Source organism: Acyrthosiphon pisum, chromosome A3, assembly GCF_005508785.2.
Source record: "Acyrthosiphon pisum isolate AL4f chromosome A3, pea_aphid_22Mar2018_4r6ur, whole genome shotgun sequence".
Lineage (NCBI taxonomy): Eukaryota > Metazoa > Arthropoda > Insecta > Hemiptera > Aphididae > Acyrthosiphon > Acyrthosiphon pisum.
The window spans coordinates 38302645-38328602 of record NC_042496.1 but is presented as its reverse complement, the minus strand read 5'-3'; the positions used below and the strand labels follow the sequence as shown (position 1 = coordinate 38328602).

At 29.1% G+C, this 25958-nt stretch overlaps 1 long non-coding RNA gene across 1 annotated transcript; it reads right to left on the bottom strand.

The window, feature by feature from the left end:
- Positions 1–18974: 18974 nt before the first annotated feature.
- LOC100569646 lies at positions 18975–25651 on the bottom strand. Its single transcript, XR_001679420.2, has 4 exons — positions 25484–25651; positions 19769–19906; positions 19604–19692; positions 18975–19508 (listed from the first exon to the last, which is right to left on the bottom strand). It is a non-coding gene; the product is annotated as an uncharacterized LOC100569646 (long non-coding RNA).
- Between the last annotated feature and the right edge of the window lie 307 nt (positions 25652–25958).

The following is a 25958-nucleotide window of genomic DNA, read 5'->3' as shown; positions in this document are numbered from 1 at the left end:
CGTTATAAGTACCTAATAGATATTATGATATGATTAATTTGGAATTTATTATAGGTACCTATTATAGGTCAATTTTTTTTAATACCATAGATAAGTATATATATGTCTAATACTGATATACCGTCTCTGCTCAGAATCGTTTTTCTTATACAGTGATATTATATCATTGAATTCAAATTTAATACTGTCCATTCTACAGTGACCCACTTCTAACCTACTGTATAGCAGAGCGACATCCACTTACCCACCTTTTTTTATATTCTTATTTTCTTATCATAGCCTTTAAGTAGAATTAATATTTATTTATTTATTTATATATATGGGTCTAGCCCTTTGGAAAACCAAAGTTAGATATATACAGATTTACAATTAAATTCTAGTTATAAGTACTAGATAACAAAAAAACATTATAATTATAAAAATATAATCATTAACAGAGGCGGGAAGCGTCAACATTGGCAAGAGACATTAATCTTGTGATAGGTTCATTCGCTAAATATTTAATAATATTATAATATTAACATTTTTTATTCGTTGCTATGGTTATAAACAAAGCGTTAGAAATTAAAATCTCATTTTTAGCGGATTTTTGTAATTTATCGGTAGTTTTTCCCGTGGAATTAAGTAACTATTAAGAAAATCGAAAAATGACCTGTCTAAAGTACCATATTGATCCAATTTGCTAAAAGATAAGGTACTATATGTAGAAATCGAAGCAATCCTTCTGGTAAAAATTTTTTATTTTGGATAAAAAATATAAAATAAAATAAACACCATTGTAAGACTACTAGCTTCCTCGCTCCGCTCAGAATCTAATAAAAATTCTCATATCTCGATTGAAAATTAAATTGTCGAATAAAAGCCGAAGTTTAAGCTGCACATATATTATAATGTTCTTATCTAAAACTTTGATATTAGGTCATTTCACTCTAGTAGAGTACTTATCAAGACTAATAGCAGCACACTATTCAAAATAGTAGACAAAAATTGTTTGATGTGTGTTTAATTATTTAGAGTGATTGACCTATTAAAAAAAATTAGAAGTTAGAATATTATCTACCTAATGAATATGCCATAGGTTTTTTCGTATATTTTAATTTCAAAGCGAATTATAATCATTTTAAAATATACAAACCATTTACAGTTATTATAAAATGTTCATAACGATCATAACTAACTTTGAAATTAAAATATTAGAAAAAAACCTATGGCATCCACTAGATAATATTTTTACTCATACATTTGGTAATAGTTGAATTTACTCTCAAATTAATATTAACAGAGTTCAATGAATTATTTAGAACGTACATTGTACTTTGTACGGTAGAGACAACGCATGCGCGTATCCCCTAAGAGGAAGCAACAAGAACATTTGTTGTCTCCGTCTTACAAGTTTGTAACAGCAAATTTACACTCATTAGACCACGTTTATCTTCGTTAGCTTAAAAATTAGAGTGATTTGACCTATTATGAAACTTGATGGTAAGAACATTATCTTTGTTTGTATTTGGTTTTTTTACTATAGTCATATTTTTTAGCTAGTTTTGCTTATATAATATAGCGTAAATTAAAAATGCTCATAACTTGCTTGCAGAAAACTGAATTATCTTAAAAAAAAAAACCACTTATAAGCACAAGTAATGTTCTTACCATCGAGTTTCATAATAGATCAATTCACTTTTATTTTTAAAATAATTAAGCTAAGCTCGATCTGCTGAACATAAATTATCTATCTTAGCACTATTGTAAGACAGAGACAGCAAATGCCTACGTGATGTAACTTCCACTTAATAAAATATATAATCGTGTTACGAGTGTTATAACCTTCATTTTGTAACCATATAGAGTCACTGATACGTTTTAAAAGTTAACAGGATACGATATTATATTACCTAATATAAATAATTCCATACGACAAAATAGTGGACATTCTGTAGAAGCATGGACGTGCCGAAATCGCATTTTTGGACGAGGAAAAAAAATATGTACCCTTAGAGAATCGCACACAATACTCGGTTGGTAACAATGGAGGCTACACGTTAAATAAAAGACATCTACAAGTCGCATCTGCCTACCTATAAACGAACCCCAAACCCAAACCCTCTTTGTTGTCGTCGTCGGCGTCGGCCGAACAACAGGTGGTCCTTGGCTGTATTTATAATATTATTGTCCCCTAAATTTCATGGTGAATTCGTATAATAATAATAATAATCTAAGGAATGTGGTGGACATGTGGTGCCGGCAAGGCGGCGACGACGACGGCGACGCTATTATAGTGTGCACGTGTGATCGTAAATAAACAGGTTTTTATCGTTGCAGGGGTGTGTCAAGGGACTTACAATTTATGGGTTGGCTTTATACTATTATACTCACGCGTTAATGCGTTACTAACAAGACCTTCAAAAATTCGTCTACAGCAACCGAAAAAATATATTGAAAATACAATAATATGTTAGGAACGATTTTGAATTCTTATATTTAAAGACATATTACGTGATGGTATGAATACTTCTACTGTTGACGAAATCAGATATTTCTACGGAACGGTTATAGTTATTATGTTGTAAATAAAAATATAATATTAATCGCAGGAACTCGAAACTTTTCACCACAATAATATTATATTATTATTTTCTATACACAACGAAATGTTCAAAATATTTGGATTAATTTTAAGCTGATTTCACCACGAAGAATCTTACATTATATTATATTTCGATATATTCAGGCTAATCTACGACACGCCGTGGCATATTGACTTATAATAACAATAATGATAATATAATTATAATATGATAACAAATAATTATACAATATAATATGCGATTAAATTATTATAAACGGAATATGATTATATAATATCGTTATAGACTGCAGGTATACTACTATAGCATAAGTAGGTTTTTACTTTTTACTTAAAATTAACACTCAAAGATAGTTTGTATAAGGGATGCAAATCTAAGATATTATTCGACAGCAGTGGAATGCCGGAGAAAGTCTCAAGGTTTTAATTTTTGGCGACAAACACAATTTATTATAAACGTGTACATATCTTTTACTATATATTACGAATTAAAGATTTAACACGGCGTGGATAAGTATATTTTATTGAATATTTCAATTTTTAATCAAAATCCTAATGTTACGCTATTGCTGCCTATAATATAATTTACTAAACTATCGTTGTATAGTCTCATATTGATTAGTTATACAGTCAAATATAAAGTATAATATTGTTATGTTCCGTTTTTCGATTTAACCATAGGCATTTTGAGAAAATATAGACCTATGTATACAGGCTGGATCCGCTTACAAAAATAGCGGTGAAATGTGTAGATTTAAATATGTGGGCATCGTTTTGAAAATAAGAACAGCATAGATAAAATAAAATAAATAATTAGGTTTTTAGCCACAGTACTTTAAATGGACCAGAAAGCACCTGAACCAGGAAAATTAATCTAGTTCGTCATTTTGAAATTTACTTTACCGTTTCCGTTCTTGAAAATCTTTATTTTTTTAATACAAACATTTTACGCGATTTGATTTGGTTTTTTTTTTTCGTACCTAAGTCTAGTGCACAGACTGAACCATGTGAGTGTGGTGACTTAGAACCCCGTCTAATATTAGTTTTAGAAAATTAATCGTGTTTTTAAAATTTCAAAAATAATGATTTCTATAACAATGTTGGCATAGTTGTATTAAAATTGTTTTAGTAGAATCTATATAAATAATAAATATAAATTGTAAATAGACATATAGGGCTAATAAATAAAAATACATAAATTCTATAATTTTTTTTTTAACTTTTTGACGACTTATGAACTAAAAATTGATTGCGTCAACTATTTTATTTAAACAAATATGATGCTCGTTCTAAGTTCTAACTGTCTCTAGTCTATTATGAACCACTATTTTTTGCTTCAGCTTTAAATAAATACATTTGTTTATTAATTTTTACAATTAACTGTATAGAGTCCAAAATAAATGAATGAATAAATAATAATATTAAAAATGAACCGTAATTTACAAATAATCATAGAAAAGTAGGTAGGTACAGGTAGTAGGTACAAAATACATAACGTACATTAAGTACATAATATAAACATAAAAAAGTAATTCCTACCAACTCCATTAAAGTATGTGACATTTGTACAAATGATAAATTATACCATTGATTAAACGTGCCTAACTATATCACAATAAAAATAAATATAACACTACCATAAATAATCATCAATGATGAAAGCGAAGTAAATGTATCTTATGTACACATTAAACGAGGAACACATTTTCTAACACAAGAACTGTAAAGTGAATACCTATACAGTCAAATTATCAAACGGCCTAATGAAATAAATGCTTTGACGGACTTTATACGTCATATAAATACAATCATCCTGAGGCACGAATATTTTTGCTATTTTTTGAAAATATTAGAAAAATATATTTCAAGTTTTTTTGGCCCGCTGAAATCTTTTCTAGCTGCGCTGAAGTTACTTCCAGTCCGCCACTGAATAAATAATTTCAATGCGTATTATATTATTATTATTGCCTATAAGTGCCAATTTTATAATTAACGATACCTATATGAAATATTATGTATCATTTTTATACTTATTGAAGATGGGTGTTGAAGTGCAGGTGGCAGCAGCTTCGGATTATTCTTTTAATAGCTATAGAACAGTCAAATACATTGGTAACTAAATATTATAGTAGCGGTACTTTTATTATAATTTATAGTTCTATGTATAGTTCTACAAACTAATTTAACGGTTGAATAAACCGAGGAAAATGCTTATAAATTATAATTTTATTACTTATATTGATACTATATTATTTTTACAACTTTAAACTCATTAATACCTTTGATGGCCTACTACCCTAAATAATATATATTCACTATAGTTATAGGTATTGACTTTATTTAGGTCTTGTATCAGTGAACCATATCGTTGTTCTAGTGCACGTTATCGACATCATTGCAGATGTTCATCGTTATATAGAAGATTGATACATATTATGACTTATGCGTATTACTTACAAAAGTGAATAGGTAGGTATTAAAAAATTATTTATAATAATATTGCTAAAAAAATACGAGTATAAAATATTATTATTTTCTATAGCTTTCAATTTAACAGTTGACGGACTTTAGTCACTATTATAGACAGTATAATATACCTATTATACCTAATGAATTAATGTATTAGTATTAACTTTGATTTAACTATTACTATTTACATCATACAATATAATATTACATTATTACACATCTACATAGTCAACAACGAGTTAATTTTTTAAGGGCTATTATTTACCTATAATATAATCCTAAAAATATTTTTTTTTTAAACTCTATAGAAAACAGAAAATAGGTACGTAATTTTGGAATTTAAAAATATAAAATTATCTGTTATGGTAATTGTTAGCATGTCTTCACATATAAGCAAGAATTCGGTAATTTTTGAAAAAACACGTTTCGTGAAAGCTAATGGTCTCTGACTATATCATGGTACTTTTATTGATATCAATATTCGATACAATATGCGAAAACAAATAAAGCCAATTCTCTAATTAAATTGTTCTAAGATAATATTATTATCTATTTCTTATACGTTATATTATAAATCTTATAGTTCTCAACAATTTTCAAAACTATAATGGTATGTAAATAACATTGACAAACGCTATCAGCTAAGTACCTACATATAAGGGCAGCAGTTATAATATGCGTAGGCGCAAATAGCGTTTGAGATTTGGGGGGCTAATAGGGCTAATAGGGCCTTACTTTGATAATATTGAATAAGCTTAAAACAAAATGTAGGAAATGTTTGGGAGGGCTATGGACATTTTTGGGGTGGGGGGGCTTAGCCCCTAAAGCCCTCTTCCCTATTTGCACTTATGATAATATGTAAGAATTAATAACTGAAAGGACTCAATCCGTTATTTAAGAGACTTAATATATTCTATTTTAATGAAATTTTGAGAAGAATTAAAATGTTTAAATATACTCAAGTCTTACATACTATTTAAAAGTATTTTAAAAGTGGTCCCAACAATAGTTATATTTATAATTTATTATTAATGATATTTTATAAACAAATTGTTTTGCGTGGTACAAACTACCTATTACGAATTACGAGTACATTAATGACAGCGTAGTAGATTTACAAAATATATTTATACTACATAGAAAAGAAGTTTATCTATGTCGTAGCGTTTTATTTTTTTGATAATACCTATCAATATTCAATCATTTTAAAAAAACAGATGGAAAAAAAGTAAGTAAATCTGAACGAATGAATAATTTCGATTGTCTTTAAGTATTATCAAACATTTGAAAACGCTTCGACACGCTTACATAAAAATTATTGTGTGTTTACTTCGTTTTCTAGTAGGTACCTACTCAGTAATATTGGACACCACAAAGGCTACAGAATTTTTATACATTAGGTTCAGTTTGTAGGTACTTGGTGCAAAAATATAGTGCTGGATTTAGCGGTGGTGCCTGCGGGCGGTGAAATGCACCGAGGCCTCAAAATTGAGGTTATTTTAGGGCCTTAGCGGCTTCAGGTTGAAGTCTCAAATTATCTCACTTTGTAAATTATTGAAGTATAAATTATATTGAAACCAAAAAATGGTCAAAAAAATATTTTAAGAAATTACCCACAATTGCTTACTTTAGACGGTTGTAATTTGATTATACGTATAATCATTATTATTGTTCACTTTATATATATATATATATTCTTAAAAACATTAATTTAAACTTATAGTATACAGTACACGACATATATACAGTATACTATTTTTATACAATCGTAGGTACTATATTAACTTCTTTTTGAGGGGCCGCGGCCCTAACCTACAGCCTCTCGCCGGATGAAGTATAGCGATATACTTAACGTTGATTATATTTAAAATTTTTACGACACACACATGTGCATTTAAGCTACACTAAGTGACTGTTATCGTTATGTTTATGCCTTGTATTTTATTTTGTGCATACAGCACACCAGTGGCATGGTGAACATTTATAAACCTTGATGCCCAGCATATATTTCAGTGCCTAGCCCCTCTTTATCCCCTTAATATAATATAAATTACATATAATTATTATGTGACTGTAAATATATTCATTTTTATTTAAGATTTTCTTGTTAAAAACGTAATTTACCTACTACTCATTTAAAATACGAAGAAAAAAATAAATTTTAGATGAAGTGTATTGTAAATTATAAATTAAAAATTAGATAGATGGTATATGCGTATACATTGTATGATCAATATATTCAGAGCCGTGCTAAGAGGATGGAAAATGGGACAAGTGCCCTCGAGCGGCCAAACTTGTAATATTTTAAAGGGCGGCAAATGTTTAAATATGTTTGTTTATTAGAGGTTCCAAATATTATTGCCCTGGGGCACCAGTTAGCACGGCACTGTTAATATGAGAGAGAAGAAAAGACCACTCACAACAAGAGTTATATTTTATTATTTTATGTTCTCAATAATTTAATATAATATAATATGTACAATTGTGTAGTGCTAGATGATTTTAAATTTGTATTTTTTAGTTATTAATTATATTATTTACAATCAATCAACATGTACCTATACAATAAATAGATAAGTTTTAATAGTTAAATAGTGTTATGTTGAGTAATATTGTGTTATCAAAGGGGCCTCCAATTGGTTTGCTCTCATAATTGGTTTTTATGTTAGGACGGCCGATTATGCAATAGGTACATTTTTGCTCATTGATGAATTTAGGTTTGATTCACAAAACCGTAATATTTGTTTGATTATTGCCATTCATTGCAGATTATACCACTATACAGGGTGATTCATTAAGCGTACTATACTCATTATCTCAGAGAGTATTAACGTTTTTGAAAATATTTTTTTTACATAATATAGGTAGTTTCAAGTTGTTAAAAAAGCCACGTTTTTTATTAAAAAATCATATTTTAATTATTTTTATCCTTATATTCTTTTAAGTTTTTTAATTCTTTGAATGGCAGCATAGACCTTTAATTTAATTTTCCAAAGCAGAATTATTTTTTAAATATTTTGATACATAAAAATCGAATTTAGGACTAGTTATAATTTGTAATCATGATTTTCTTACTTAATAATAGACCTATTTTATGTACACACAGTAAACTTCGTTGTAAAGTCGAATTATACCAATCTTAACAGTAATGCTGGATTTACGTCAGCTTTTAAGCAATCGTTGAATCTGCCCCCAGTTTTTGTGTCTCACTGTGAGACTCTCACATATATGTCCAGAATTTATTAAGAATTGGAAAATCATAAAACTAATCATTGTAATACCTAACGTCTGTATTATAAAATATTTAAGCTGAAGCGAAACGGAAAATGATAGAAATATATAGATTAATTTTAACCCGGGTGAAGTCGGGTTATACAACAGCGCAATAGTCTATGTATACAGAATGACCTAACAAATGATAATATTACGTCTTACTGTTCTATGCTCAATAGTTTTTTTATTTCTATATACCTATAATTATAAATTGAATAATGCGCCACTCGTATAATAAAACATTTTTATTTTTTAATAGGTATTGAAAATGATATACCTATTTAAAATCTGATTAATTTTTTTTTTTTAATTGTTACTGATTAGTAAATCTGGTTAATAGAGAACTTTAGATTATAAGAGCATATTTTATCAAAGTCAAATGGCTTTTCTTATGATTTTTTTAAATTATCAAATTTTTAGATTTCAATAAGTCAGTGTTTATTTAAAAATTTAAAATTATTTATAAAAAATTAATATTTTTTGAATTTAAAATATTTTTTTACGACGGCAGACAGTGAGATTTCAAAAAAATATATAAAATATAACCTATATGTCGACTAGATAAATGTTTTTACAATCAACATTTATCTATAAACTAGATCTACAAATTGGCTATTCGACATTGACGTTATAATAAACGGATAACATTTAACCTAACCTTCTTAGTAGTAAGCTCGACCCGGAAATTCTACGCAATAAAATAGGTAGATTGTAAACTCACTCCAGAAATTTAAGATCATAAAAAAGGTAGGTTGTAAATTTGGCCCGATAATTTTGACTAATTTTAACCATTTTAGTTTCAAAATTCGAACACTACCTATAGGTAATAGAAAAAAATAGGCCTTCTCACCTTCTCGCGTAAGGTCCTCTGTGTGTAATGTTAAACGGTTCTTAAAAATATTATAAGAAAATTATTAATTGGATATAAAAAGATTTTGGAATAATATTTTTCAGCACATCCCAAACGGCTCCCGTCCGTAGTTGGCTTATTCCCGAACGGCTCCCGTCAAAAAGGTTTTACGACTTATGAGCCGGTAAAATTTCTAAACGGCTCACTGTAATACTGATATACCGATATACCGTATACCGGTGTACTGTATACCGTTGTATAACTGAAATTTAACCAAAAATATCGGACAGATTGATAATACCGAAAATATCGAAAATACCGAACCGTTGAATATAACACAACAATGAATTCAATACTGCTCATCCTAATGTTTTTAAGGTTATTGACATAATATCCCAAATACAATCTTATGATACTCAAATTAAAGCTCGAAGTCATGTAAATAAATCTAAATCTACAAAAAAACAGGAGCTCATTGAAAACATTATAATTTTTATCGAATTTAATAACAAGCATGAATATATAAAAAAATTGTGCCTCAAAAATGTAGGTACCAATTGTATAATTTTTTTTTATATTTTTACATATATTATAGGTACATACATTTTTTTTACTATTTTCCTATTTTTGACATTAAACAAAATATAAACACATTTTTAACCACATCTCTTTTGAAACAGTCCTATAAGTCTGTGTGAAGTGGGGAGGAATTTGTGTTGTAAAAAAACCGGGGCCGTTGGGGAATTTACCTAATCGTAAAACGGGAGCCGAATGGGCAACGTCCATATTTTCATACTTGCCGAGTTTACACGTCAATTCTTTTTACCTGAAAAGAAACCCGGCCGAGTTTACAATCGCCCTCTTAGTTCACGTATTTCTTAGAGCAGGTACCTATATTTTGATCCGCTTTCTAAAATATACCGCACCCTATATCCAGTCCGACACAGGCGGATTGCCCTTTCGATCGAATTATAGTTCACAAAGCTATGGCACGCCGAGGCCGATTTGCCAGCAGGGAACTGTAACCTAAAATCGAGATACACAGGTATAATACCGCCGTGATTTGATAATTTTTTCCAGACGAAGTCGGCTTACACAGCTATACTACTGTGAATACTGCAACTGTCTCGGTATGTTTGTAAAAAAATCATTCAATTTTTGGTAAAAAAAAATATTATTAAACAATTTAGTAATTAGGTAAAATATAGAAAATATAAAAAAAAAAAAAACGATTATAGGTACAAGAAAACAAAATTGCTATCGTATTATAAATTGTGTTATAGTTATAGTGTTTATATTTATATTATAAAAAATTAAAAACTATTGATTAATTTGTGATAAATTAATAAACACATTGCTACAACATAACTGCAGTACATGTAACTACATCGGAGCGGTTACTATTAATTTGTCCTTTTTTTTTGTGTTCAGACAAAGTATAATAATAATCGTTTTTTAAGAGTTACGTTAATTATACGTATGAATAATAAATAATACATTAAAATAAAATAAGTACATGTAACTACATCGGAGCGGTTACTATTAATTTGTCCTTTATTTTGTGTTCAGACAAAGTATAATAATAATCGTTTTTTAAGAGTTACGTTAATTATACGTATGAATAATAAATAATACATTAAAATAAAATAAGTATGTTTTATTATTTGTAATAAATTACTATAGGTATTATTATGTTTCCCCCTGGTACGTCTGCAATCTATCCCTCCATTCTGAACTCAAAATCTCAACCATTCATACAATTTACGCTCACTATTATAAATCATTCCACAAAAACACTTTCAATCACTCAAATCCTCTAATTTCAAACCTATCCTCTCTTACTCTTCCTAATAACCCACCTCGCCGTCCCAAACGAAATTGGCCCTGGGACCTCCTTAACAATTAATAAAAAAAAAACCTGGTTAAAATTTTGCCGTCCCGTCTTGTATACTTATACCCCCCATATTATACATTGTATAAATTTTTACAGATTGTATATATTCATTTTTTCTAATAAAAATAAAAAAAAAAGTAATATTATGTATATTATGTTTCTGTTAAACATTTTTGTATGCCGGTTAATTTATTAGGGGTGTGGGACAAAGCCCCCGCACGGCTCTATATATGCTACAGAATATTTAAGTCCCTCCCCCTCCCCTTGTTAGTGAAAATCTCCACCTTTGGAATGATACTGCAGTGTGACTATAATATACGGTTGCATGTGACCATTGTACCCCCGAAAAAGGTATATTTTACAGGTAGGTAATAAATTTCACCGGTAACTTGCTTCTCATTTTGGGGATTATATTATATAGGTACGTCTGCAGGTTACTTGTTTAACAAAAAAAAGGTATATTTTTCAGGTAGTAAATTTGACCGGTAACTGTTTGTCCAGTTACGGGACGCAAGTCGGCTATATATACAATTATTATCGATTTTACTACTACTAAAATATTTAAAATTTAAATATCTTACCTATTTTTATTCTGGTCATCCACATATTTTCTAATTCATCGACGTCTTAAAATCATTCCACATTAATACATAAGTCTTAATTAATAGCATTAATACTGCAAAATAAGATTACAGAATAAAAACCATTTAAAATTCGAATACTTAAAAGAACAAATCGAAAGTGTAAAAAAAAACCGAATTTTCACCTTTAAATTTTATAATGAACGTTTCATTTAAAACCAATATAAAGGTCTGATATATATATGTGTAATGATTGAATTATAACTATTATTACAATGATGATTAACACCACGTCGTGACAAAAGTTATTATCATAGCATAATAATATGTATTTTTTTTATTATTTTGAATTATATAATTATACTATATTTGAATTGAACTATGATTGTTATTATCATGACAAAATGTAAAGATTTGAATTTTTTTACTATTTTGAATTGTTTACCTACCTTACTAATATTATACTTGCACGTCTATACTATTATTACATGATTATAAATTGAATTAAACGTCATTTTACTAAAATTGTGATATTGATTACCAATATCGATATTTTCGGGACGTGGTTAGGTTATAAAAAAGGTAGGTATACGGGAACACGGGGTAAAGTAAAACCGATACTTGGGCAAAACCGGCAATGCTCATTTCGCATTATTCTACGGATGAAAATTATCAGTTTTAAATTCATTTCATTCCTTATCATGAAACATATTGTTATCACTGTTAACATAAACTGCAACGTTTTGGTTTGAATATTGTCATTCGATTACGAACATTTTAAAGTTAATTATTATTATTATTTCATATTTTGAATTTAAGATTTGACAATGATAGAACTATACTACAATTACCTTAGGTGCTCGTCTAGTATGAATCCACAACTTGTAAAGACTGTTTTGCAATCACTAACTTATTTTTGTCTAACAATATTGCGTAAGTTATCAACAATTTCGTAAAAATTATACTTCGGGGCAAAACCGTTTAGTTTTTATAATGCTTGATAATTGCTATTTATTTATTATAGGTTAGGATTAAGTACACCAACCTAATAATCAATTGTTTTATTTTATTAAGAACAACTTGTGTTTTTAAAATTTGTTTTTATTTTGGTTTTATTGAATATTAATTTAAGTTATAAATGTCTTATAGTACATAGGAAATTTATGAAACTTTTACTCCTATAGTCACAATACTTAAATACAATGGTTATATTTGTATTTGGTGTAGTAAGTTCCTATGAAAAAAAGGTTAATATTATATATCATTAACTGAGTAGGTACCTGTTATACCATGCATCGGTATTGCCCCATTACAAATCGATTTTGCCCCAGTGTAGGGGCAAAACCGATAAAATGTTAAAAATAGTTAATGGCTTGTTAAAAAAATAAATATGAATGATATTCACTGTATTGAAATTAAATATTTTATACATGAAGTATTACTTAATACAATTGTGAAAATAGATCACGTTTATTTAAAGATCCCGAATTATTGTGAAAATATTCATTTTTTCAGTCGGTTTTGCCCCCTGCCGTGCCGCAAATAAGTTATGACTTTTTTTCAATCTTTATTTGAGGGACTCAACTCACTTACCAGTAATAATTTCGGACACGACAAGTATGCACCGCTTTGGACATACCTACCTAGGTCAGTAGTCATAATATAAGTAGGTAGTATAATATATAATATTATACGCACTTGACTACTTGCGTAGCTAACTGATAATTTATTTACGTCTTAAGTATTATCAAATTATTGTTGTACAAATTGTAAATTTTTTTGTTTTAATAAATAAAAATAAAAACCTGACGTAGGTATAAACTATATGATATAGATACTCACACGAACCTCACGGTGGAATGTTGATATTGTACCTACTTACGGAAATGGATACCAATTTTTTATTTATATATATTGTTACACTGAGTAGTCTAAACCCTAAGGTCATATTATAACACAGATTGTCAAAAAAATATCGTTTAACATAATATTTTTAGTTTAATAGCAATAATAGGTAAGAAGGTAGTCACATTTGTACACATAAAAAAACAAGTTAATTTATTAATTAGGTTTAAAAAAAGTTGAGAGTAAACAAGAAAATTGTTTGGAAATTAATTTAAAAAACACTACCTACCTACGTATCAGAAAACGAAACTTATTCATTTCGACTACTTTCCACAGCGACGATAGTTATTATACAGTTACAAAAGATTTTATTAAATTGTATGGATATTGTACGATACTTCGATGTACTATGATACTTTGTAGGTACCTACCTAAACATAGACCACTTGTTCAATATAATAAAATATTTTTGCATTGTTTTGTCCATTATTTTTGAGAACAATAATACGACAGATCACAGATCTACCCACGTCAATCGTAAATATTATAATATACACTTTTCCACATTATCGGAAGCTACAACGAATTAAAATATATATTAAGGGGCCCGATGCCAGTTTTATAAATCTACCGCAATTCTATAAAATTTGAAAATTAAATTTGTTATTTTAGTTACCACCTTAGTCCTTAATTAGAATACTTTTCCTCTCTACTATCCGATACCTATTAGGGGGAGCTTATAGAGTATATTATATCGAAAAAATAAATTCACGAAAATAACTCTCAGACATTGTACTTTGTCAGGTTTTGGTAGGTAACTATTTTTTTTATTTGAGAGAAGAAGACTCACAAAAGAGGCGATTTTTTTTTTTAATAGGTAATGGTATATAATATAATGGTTTCAAATTGTATTACAAAGTATTATTATATTATTAAGTTTAAGATAAAAAAAATTGAAAAGCGGAGTTGGAATTTCGATGAGACCTGTGAATATTAACCTCTAAAAGTAAAAAAAAATTATCAAATTTGGTTGATTCAACAAAATAGGATCATTTTTTCCGTAGAGAGTATTTTTGTGTACAAGATTACATATTGTCACCGGATGCCTTAGTGTCTAAATTAAGTACCTACCTATATTAAATTATATTGCATTTGTTTTACACTAAGCCATACTTGAAACTGGCGTAAGTAGGGTAAAGCTTTGAAAGTGCTCATGTCATAGGCGCAAATAGGGGGGGGCTGGGGGGCTTAAGCTCCCCTAAGAGTTTCTATAACCCCCACAAAAAACTGATGATTTCACTACTATAATTTAAAAGCATCATAAGAGTTTCAAGTATAGACCTGAGCTTCAGCCCCCCCCCCCAAATTTCAAACACTATTTACGCCACTGACTCATATCTATTCCAGTGGCGGCCCCACTGAGAAAATTTGGGACGGGTGTCCAAGACAAAAATATTAATAGGTGGGTGAATAGAGAAGTTATCATAGCCACTTCTCGAGTTATACCCACAAGCATGTTATTATACATGTGCAAAAAAATAAATCAATTTAGTTAAAGCCCCGATTTTTCTTAATTTTTTTTTGTCGCCCTAAAAATACTAACTTGCTACCAGAAACCCCACTCAAATAGTTGAACATCAAATCATGTTTAATACACCAAAAGGTGATGAGTGATCAGGGGCGTTTCTAGAGACATGGTGGGGGGGGGGGCTATGTAATAATTTTCAAAAACTTTCCATATTATAATAATATGTTATTTTGTAATTTTGTTTTTAACAACATAAAATTTATTAGAAATACAGGCTTGGGATAGGGCCGCAGCATCTAGGGCTCCTCCTGTGAGTGACGAATTCATGTGTACCCTATACTCTTAAGTAGAATACCACGCCTTATGTTATAATACAACACAATTTTATATTAAATTACAATTCTAAACTTAAATTTCCAAATTATAAGAAACTATTGTATACAAGTATACAATAATTATTTATAATATAATATAAAAAAATGTACAACATTATATTAGGTTAACGTAACCTTCAGCCCATTATCTATCTCTGACTCATTGCTGGGATCCTGTGGTTTTTAATACCACTTTCAATGTAAACCCAAACAATGACTTCAAAATCTAAGCCCCAGACTAAATCTCGACAATTTGATATAGGTACCTTAGATATACAACATTATTAGGCTAACGTAACCTTCAGTCCATTATCTATCTCTGACTCATTGCTCGGATCCTGTTGTTTTTAATATCACTTTCAATGTAAACCCACACAATGACTTCAAAATCTAAGCTCCAGACTGAATCTCGACAATTCGACATAGGTACCTGGTTTTATACTTAAAATCATTCCTGTAAAGTTTATCATTACATTTCAAAGGCTTAGGAAATAGACGCGACTAGACCAATATTTTTTCGGGTGTACAAATTGTAAAGAATTCCCAGACCGCCTGAGACTGAACACTTGTTGTACCTATATGTATAATATATTAGCAATAATTTCAATTGTAGGTATATTTATATTCTAATGAAAGTGAACCAGTAATAGATTAAGAAAATTAAATTGTCACAATAATTATAACATTAGGTACATTTTTTCTGTCCAGTAAATTATATTTATTTAAATTACTAATAGTCCAGTCTACAGGATCACGTGGTCCAACTCTCATCTAATTCCCATAATCAAATTCCCATAATCAATAATTTCATTACAATTATTTTTATTCAGTGGAACCATAGACAATATACAATTGTATAATATTATCTATGAGTTGAACAGCTTGAAAAGTTTAAAACTGGAAGACTTGAGAGTTGAGATCATCAATTTCTTATTAAGTATTTTTTTTCTTTTTAACTATTATAGGTTTAATTATTTCTTTTATATTATTAATTATTATAGAATAGGCATTGGTAATAACAAAAACATTGATATATTAAATTTTCATAAAAAAAAAAAACTATAACAATTTTTTAAACAAGAAAACATTGTAAACACACTCACATTCATAGGCCGTCTTAGATAAATAAAAGTGTCGTTACTCCAAGTTTAAAGTTATTTCGTCAATTTATAATATAATTTTATTATGACTAATGTTACCTGTTCTGGCTGTTCTATAAAACATTACATAAGCTAAAGATTATTTCATAATAATATGTTATAGCCTACCTGCATAATATATTTTTTTTTTTATGAATTCAAGCCCGGGGACTAAGACCATTATCTGTTGTAGAGGTTATGAACTGTGGTATGGGTAAGTTTGGTACGGTAGGTAGTTTTTACGATTGTTACAGTAGGTAGCAAACACGTGTATGTGTGGCAAGGTTTTCTACTATGAACCTGTGTGGCCACCCATCCGGGAGCTAGTAGCTGTGGCTGTTACTTATTCCCAGTCGCATCCCGCAACTGGTAGCAGCCAACGCGCCACATCAAGCCACCTACATAATATTATATTCCTCAATATATACAGTATACGTTTAATACAACATTTTTGTCATTATTGATAATTTTTACTTCTTAATAATCAAACAATAATAATTATTTATTTTTTTGGGAGTACATATTTTAAATTTGGGGGTGCGCGAGTAGTGCTATAGTTCTGCACCTCCCTAGTTGCGCCAATGGGTTTAGTAATAATATTATAAAATAAATTTATTATTAATGAAACACAATTGTAAACAATGTAACTACAATATGAACTTTTTGAAATTAAAATTTTAACTTTTACTCTTTATTTAGACTCTAGAGGGTTTAGAAGGCACAATGTCAAAATCCGGCACCAATTATGAGTTATGGCTTATGGGTTATGGCCTCATTCATTGTGATTTACAACCATAAAATATAGTTACCAATTAGGAAAAATATTGAGTGCCAACATTATAATCTGTTTTGTCAAAATTTTTTTATTCAGTGTTTTTATTTTTAAGAAGATTTTAATTATTATACATTTTAAAGTATATTATACATTTCAAAGTATATTATACAGTATATTTTAATACATTTATTAAAAAAAGCTCCTGTCAAAGGTTAAAACAGATTATATTCTTACTAATATTATAGGTCTTGCCATTTTATACTATTAACCAAATAGTTACTAGTTACAATGAATATAATACGGAAAGCAGTTTTCCTATACATGTGTATAAAACAGAGATTTGGGATTAGATTTATTGTACTCTCTTACAATATTCATAAAATAAAGAAATTATTAGTCAAATTTGAAAATAGTCAAATATACATAATACATTATATTATAATATTAAATTGGTAAAAAAACAATAAAACTAATGATAATCTTATTTAATGGGATATTTGCTAGACAATAGTTACAAATTCACAAGTTGGTATTTGTTTTACATAATACAATATTACTATCAATTAATATTAATAACTATTTCATTCAATGTTTACATTTATGTAATATTTTGCGTTCTATCACAGTATTACCAAAATTATGCCAGATTTTTTTTACACATTTTCTAATTTTCTGAATTATATTATTATATAAAATTTAGGGCTTAGCAGGACATATGTAAAATTATCTTTTTCAGGTCAACCGAAATACCTACATAAAACAGAGTGCCACTGTTTACAGTACATATTTTGTTTGATAAAATTAAATTACTTTATAATAGATTAATACATTAAATAATTAATTAATGAATATTGTATACTTAAATATAGATGTATAAAGAAAAAGTTACAGAAATCTTTTAAGATATTATTTCTTACTAAAACTGTAGCAAACACTAAGGCCAGTATTCATAGTCGATTCTTACGAATAAGTGTTGCTTAACCTGTACTTATGACTCAAATGAATTTCATAAATGAGACTTTGACTTAAGAAAATAAAAAGTATTACTTAAATTAAGGTTGGGTGAGACCTACTTTAAGAATTGCTTTTAGTTATTAACATAAATTATTTTTTTATAAATTATCAAAATTAGTATAAGCAATACAGTCGATTCCGCTTTATGGGGACACTTCGGTCGCGTGTTATTTTGTCCCAATAAAACTTATTTTTTTTATATATTTTTATTATTACAAATTACATACAATTATAGATATTATTTAATAATATAAAAAGAAAAACATTTTTTTTTTTTTTTTTACATGATATTTACAATCTATTCAAAGAACAATAAGCAAATTAGATAAGAGTATTAAAGAAACATGAGTAATATGACGGAAGAAGCCACCCAGTGATGACACTACCTATTTTGTTTAGAAGAAAAACATTATATTATAACCTAATTATTTATAAAAATATGTACATATAAAGTACATACACATATTTTTTTTATTTTGTCGAGTATTTCTAATTTTAATTTTGCGCGTGCGATAAATCTTTATGCACATGAGACATTGTTACTACACGTGAAAAACACGACTGATGCACCAAATAACATTTAACATACATCACATTTAACTCATTAGCGCCGGAATTTTTTTATTTACAATTTTAACCAACATTTTGTTGAAAACATAATATGTTATATCTTAAAAATTAATGTAAAAAATCTATGTTTCCATATGGCAACGCACGGCGTTAATGGGTTAAACATACAATAAGATAAAATTTAATCTAATAATCGATAATGTGAGTCGGTTACAATTGTAAAACTATTGATCTATCAATTAATATACTCAATAAAAATGCCCTAACTATCTGGATTCGTTGTCCAGATGAGCGGTGGACGTTTACCCTACAAGTATACATTTGTTTTTGTAATTGAAGAATTGTCCCTATTAAGCGGTTATTCTTATTAACTGTGACTGGAATCGACTGTTCCTAAACCAGAATCGACTGTACCTAGACTACATAGACTATGAATACAGCCCTAAATATACAGAAAATTCTTAAGTATTAAACATAATATTTTAACCAGTTATTCTAATCCGAAACCATCATATACGTGCGACATGCCAGTTTCTTCATCGCCGAGTCCATAGGGTTCACTGTGCTATACCATTAAACAGTTATACCTTAAGTTGAGCATATTGCCATGTTCTGTTTGGAAAAACATAATAATTATTATTGATTATTATGTTTAATATATTATTATTAACTAATTGCTATTTACTGTAAAAATATGATTGTCTTACATCAAAAATTTAATTCAATCAGCATCACTATATGATTGCATTATGACAGGCTATATCATTTCTTTTCGAATCAATATCAATAGGTTTCACTGAAATACAAAATAAACTCAATTGTATTAGTGGTATATGTGTGAAACATATAATAACTGTCGTTTTAACACTTACCAAACTCACAAGTCTTAGCAAACTGAATAATGTTACTGGCAGCATCATAAAATGGATCAACAATCAAATTCAAATTATGTCTTTCAGCAGTATGAATGCTAACTAATTCAAGAGTGACAGGATACCAACTCTCTGAAACTAATTATAAGACATTTCAATTTACAAATATATCATATGTATGTAGGTTAAATTATTATTAACTAAATAATTATTTTAAACATTTAATTATAATTAGTAATTATTATAAACTCATAAAAAAACCTCCATTTAGTTGTATCCCTTTATAAAAATCCTAAAAAAACAAATATTTTCTTTTGTTCAAACACTTCAACAATAGAGGTTTATTTTGCAAGTAACTAAAGCCCAATCTATTAATTTCTTCAGTAGTATTTGTTCATTTAAATCTTTCCATTTATTTGTTTATTTATTATACTCTTCACACAATCCTCAAAATCACATCATAGTAACAAGTTATGTAATATGGATAATATCTTCTTCTTCTTCTTCTTCTTCTTCTTCTTGGTTTCGGTCTTTAAGACCATGTCGCTAAATACAAATCTCCATCTGATTCCTTGATCTAACGTTTTTAAGTTCTTTTTTACACAGTATTCCCACCTCAATCTGGGTCTTCCTAAAGGTCTTTTACCAATTGGTTCTTCCTCTACTACCTGTCTAACTAGAGATCCTTGCATACGCCAGCCATGGCACCCCCACATGAGTCTTCTTTTTGTGATCTCCTTAACTATGTCAGGTCTCTGAAACTGTCTTTTGAGTTCATAATTATGTAATTTTCTCCATTCATTTGTTTCACTGTCAAAGACCGGTCCATATATTTTTCTTAAAACTTTCCTCTCGAATACTCCTAGTCTCTGTTCTTCGGCTTTCCTCAGTGCCCACGTCTCAGAACCATACAGGACAATAGCTCGTAATAATGCCATATATATTCTTATTTTTAAGTTTTTAGAGAGTGTCCTCGATTTTAGTATTCTTTCTAATCCATAATACCCCTCGTTAGCTAATTGTATTGTTGACGACACCTCTGTCTTCAGTTCATTATCTTGAGTAATAATCGATCCCAGATATTTGAATTGTGATACTTTCCTAAATGTATGTCCTTCTAACTCAATATGTTGTTCTAGTCCATAATTTCTGTTATTTCTGCTGACAATCTAGTATTCTGTTGTATCATCATTAACAGTTAGTCCTACTTTCTCCACAACCTTTATAATTTTCTTTCCCGGACTTTTTATCATCTCAATATTATCAACTAAGAGAGCAATATTGTCTGTGTATTCTATGAGCCCTATATGGATAATATCTATTATTATCAAATGTTGTTTGCTGCACTTTCAAAATATAATAAAAAACAAATGTGAGTATAGTGTACACAGATGAGTATTGTTTCATTTTTTTTTTTTATTAAAACAAATTGACAAACTAACAACTAATTAACTCATAATATAAACAGTTTGAAAAGATACAAATTGATCATTGGTAATTGAGGATTGGCATTACAATAATAAAAAAAAAGAGATGTTTATACTATATATTATACTTTATGCTCATATTAGGTGATTTAAATTTGAACAAGAATTAAAAAATAATATTTATTTTTACCAAGGTTTTTTGTTTCTAAGACTTATTTACAATCATCTCTTGCTAATAAACTGATGAAAATGGGAAATACTATGAAAGTGAATTTTAATATAATTAATTATACTAACTCTAGTTTTAATTGAAATTTTTATACATTACACCACATAATGATTACACATTGTATAATATGTAAAAAGATTGTTTTGTAAATGGAGTTTTTTTTGTTTGGAAAATAAATAATAACAATAATAACTACATATAAGCCAATTATTGTAAGCTGGAGATATTTGATTAAGTATGTCTTATATATTTTAGTCAAACCCAGCTTTATTAAGCATGAAATCAGATCATTACATTCTATAATCAATTATATTATATTTAAACAATGGAATGCAGATTGCAGAAGTCAATGAAGTAAATATAAGTTCTAGTAAAAATAGTCAAAACATAGTTCTTGTCATTTACCTAGGTATGAAGCATTAATAATAATAATTAATAATTCTAAAAATTACATTACTTTGTGTGTTTATAATTCTAATCTTTAGAGACAATGCCTTTATTTAGATGTTTTGTATTTATCAGCGAATTCAGTGGTGTGTCCAGGGTGGATTTTTAAGGGTTATTGCCCCCCCTCCCCATTGTACCATAGACCTTCTTATTTGTGTCTTTAGTACTAGCACCAAAATTAATTTAAATATATTATTACCAGGGTTAGGATTTTATAGCATTTGCATATTTCTTATAAAATACTTGGGATAGCAGACTACACTTAAAATGTGTTCTATAATTAAGAAAACTAAAATTAAACATTTTGCTTTGAATATTTTGAGATATTTTTAATTTTAGTGCTGTTTTTGTGCTTTTTGATTTATATTTGCATTTTGAACCATTTTTTAATCAAAATTGCTAATATTTTATGAAATAAAATTTTTTAGCAAGAGTATATTTGCTTCCTGGCGTGAACCACTTTGTATATGAGTCATATTGAGGCTCTTGACGTGGTCTGGTGATGTTATAATTATAATCTTGGTTTGGTATGTGGTGACTTTAACTTGCCCAATGTACATTGGTCCGTTAGTGATTCTGGTCTTGTCTATACTGGTAGTATAACGGACAAGGTTCGTGTTGTTGGCAATCAATTTAGTCTCCTTCACTTCGTTCAAAAGAATCAAATTCTTAATAATACTGGTTCTCTTCTTGACTTAATTTTCACCAACAACATCCACCCAAGTCCTTCAGGCTGCTGACATCTTGGTTCCTTGTGATGTTTACCACCCTACCTTGTCCATATCCTGCCCCTTTCCTTCTGTCCCCTCTATGCTAGACACTTAACATACGTATTACAATTATAAAAATGCAAACTATAATAAGATTATTCAAAGATTAGAAAACATTGATTAGTATAACGCCTTAGGCTCAGGATCGGTTGATCAAACAGCTGATTTCTTACAGAAATCTCTACTTGACTGTATTCGTCAACACGTCCCAATGCGTAACTTTCAAAATTCAACCTTTCCCAAATGGATATCAAGTGATCTAAAAAATCTTCTTGTTAAGAAAAGAAAATCACACAAACTATATAAAACGCTAGGTGGTCATAATCGATACTTAATATTCTCTAGACTGCGCGTCCAATGTAAATTTAAATCGAAGCGTCTCTATGAGAAATATTTGCATAATATGCAGGAGCGTTTACGTGTAAATCCTAAATCATTTTAGGCATTTGTTTGTAGTAAACGTGGCGTCTCTACTATACCTGATGAGGTTTTTCTTGAGGAGTCTAAGGCCTCCTGTGATCAAGTTGCCTCTTTGTTTGCCTCTCACTTCTCGTCTGCATATGGTGACCCGTGGTATACTTCCAATCATTTAACTAATGAGTTTACAACCCAAAAATGTTCCTTCCTTCCTTTAAATTCGTCCATATTCACCAACAGAGTTAACGAAGCACTAATTTCCCTATCTAATATTTGTAGTTCTGGGCCTAATGTAGAATCATGTTTATCTATGTTGTAGATCTCTGCCATTCTTCTTTACCACTGTCGTGCTTCTCTCAGTTTACCTGTAGCTTTAATTTTTAATCAATCACTATTAGACTATTAGAGGGGGTTTTCTCTTCTGTGTACAAAATTAGTTGAGTTACTCCTATCTTGAAGTCTGGGAATCCGGCCGAAGTTACCAACTACCGACCAATCTCTGGCTTACCTCTCCTAGGTAAGTTGTTTGAGTATATAGTACTCAAACGAATTGAGTGTCCTCTTTTAACCACCATTTCTATTGACCAACACGAATTCTTCCCAGGGCGCTAAACAGCGACCAGTTTTATTGACTTTGTCTCTTACCTTCACGCGGCTTTTGATTTGGGTAATCAGGTTGATGTGATATATACAGACTTTTCCAAGGCGTTTGACTCCCTAGACCACAATGCACTTATTTTTATCCTTGACAGGCTTGGTGTTGGTGAACCACTCTTATTGTGGTTTGGTTCCTACCTTAGTGAGCGTTGACAATTTTTTATTCTTTTCAGCAAGTCCTCCATTTTTTTCCGAGCGCCATCCTGAGTTCCGTAGGGTAGTAATTTAGGTTCCCTTTTATTTAATATTTTCATCAATACAAATGTACTCAGCTATTTCCCTTTGTCGTCTTCTACTTTTTGCTGATGATTCTAAAATTGTCTAGAGGATAACCACTAATAATGATTGTCTCACTCTTCAAAACACCCTAGATAAATTTACCAATTGGTGCAATACTTTTATTTATCTCTTAACATCTTGAAATACAAAGTAATGTCTTTTCATCGCTCTAAGTCAGTGATTTCTTTTGACTATAGGTTAAGAGGTAAATCTATTCAATGTGTCAGCCAGGTACATGATCTAGGCATTTTCTTTTTACCATCTCTTAATTTCAGCCCTCATATTGATCTTATCACTAGTAAAGCCTTTCGTGTTTTAGAATTTGTCAGACGTCAATCAGTCAACTTTAGTTCTGCTAACTGCCTTTTGGCTCTCAATAAAACATTAATTCGTTTGGTTATTGAACATGGGTTTGTCGTTTGGTCGCCTTATACCGCCGTTAACATTTGTCGAATTGATCGTGTTCAAAACTGTTTTATGCGCTTCGCAGGTAATTGCCTCAACATCCTTCATGCACCACATGATTAAAGGCCTGTTAGTCAAGCTTAGATTTGATTCTCTCCAGGCGTGATAATTTGATATCACTTTTATTCAGCTTCTGATCAAAGGTCGAATTGATGCCCCGAGGATTCTTGGAGAACTGAGTTTTTGTATTCCTAGTAATATTAGGCTTCAAAGTACTTTCTATACATCTACCAATATATCTAACTTCTCCAGGAAAGCCCCACTTTTAAGATTGATGCACAATTTAAATAACTCTTTTGAGTATTAAACTTTATTTAGCGGCTCTAATATGAACTACGGAAGTTCACTTTATTTTTATTTTTATTTTCAGAATTTGTCAATTAAGTCATTCAAATTAATTTAAGTTAGTATAAGTTTGTTTCACAAGTTGTTAACTTTTTTTTAACTATTTTACCATTGTATTTCTTTATACTGTATTTTAAAAAGCTGTTTGGCGTTAATTATAATAAATAATAATAATAAAAATAATAAAATTTTAATAAACATATTTTTTTTTTTTTGAAAGTAAATATAGATTAAGTAAAATTGACTGACTACGAGGACACGCTGACACATAATTTTGTATTAGGTATTTGGTTTTAATTTTAAACTTTTGTTTTTGCTGATTTTCATGAGCTCCTTTTTTGTCATTAATGGCTGCTAGTATCATCAAACAGAGTGTTGAAAACGTGAGTATATATTATATTAATACAGTCAATTACTCGACTAATGTACTCATACCTAGTATACTAGTTGTGTTTTAGGTTAAACATGTTGTGGTTATTCTTTGTTGCGCCTTAACTTCAGCTTAACTTTGTTGTTTTTATTGCATATTTTTAGCGATATTTAAAGTAATATTTTTAGCAATTTTAAGTGAAATAAAATTCCAACCCTGACTATTACTTATAAGATCCTCCTCCCCCATTGAAAATTCATGGACACGCCACTGTTAGTCATATTAAATAATTAAAAAAAGATAACTCACCATCTTTGGAAACTTGAACACATTCAAATAACAAATAGATTTAACAATGTTTCTTCTAAGATACAGAACAAATCCTGTATCAAACATATTTTGTTCATTATGAATACTTCCCGTTATACATATTTCCCAATAAGCTTTGGAAAGTTTACTGTTTGATTGTTCTAAACGTCTGAAAACATACATTTAATTTATTTATTTATTTATGCATATGACATTTTCGGCTTATCGATAACTCAAGTAGTAATACATTTTATTAAAACAAACTAACTTATAGAAAAAAAAGCTGACTTTCAATAATACAATAATTCATCACTTAATAACAGTTGTATGCTATGATATATTTTATTAATTTACTAAGTAACATTTCTAAAGAAAATCAAAATATTTAACATAATCATTATTGATAAGTTATTTGCTATGATTTAAGCTACTACTTTCATTCTCACTGTTTAAACATAAAAATAATAATAAATAT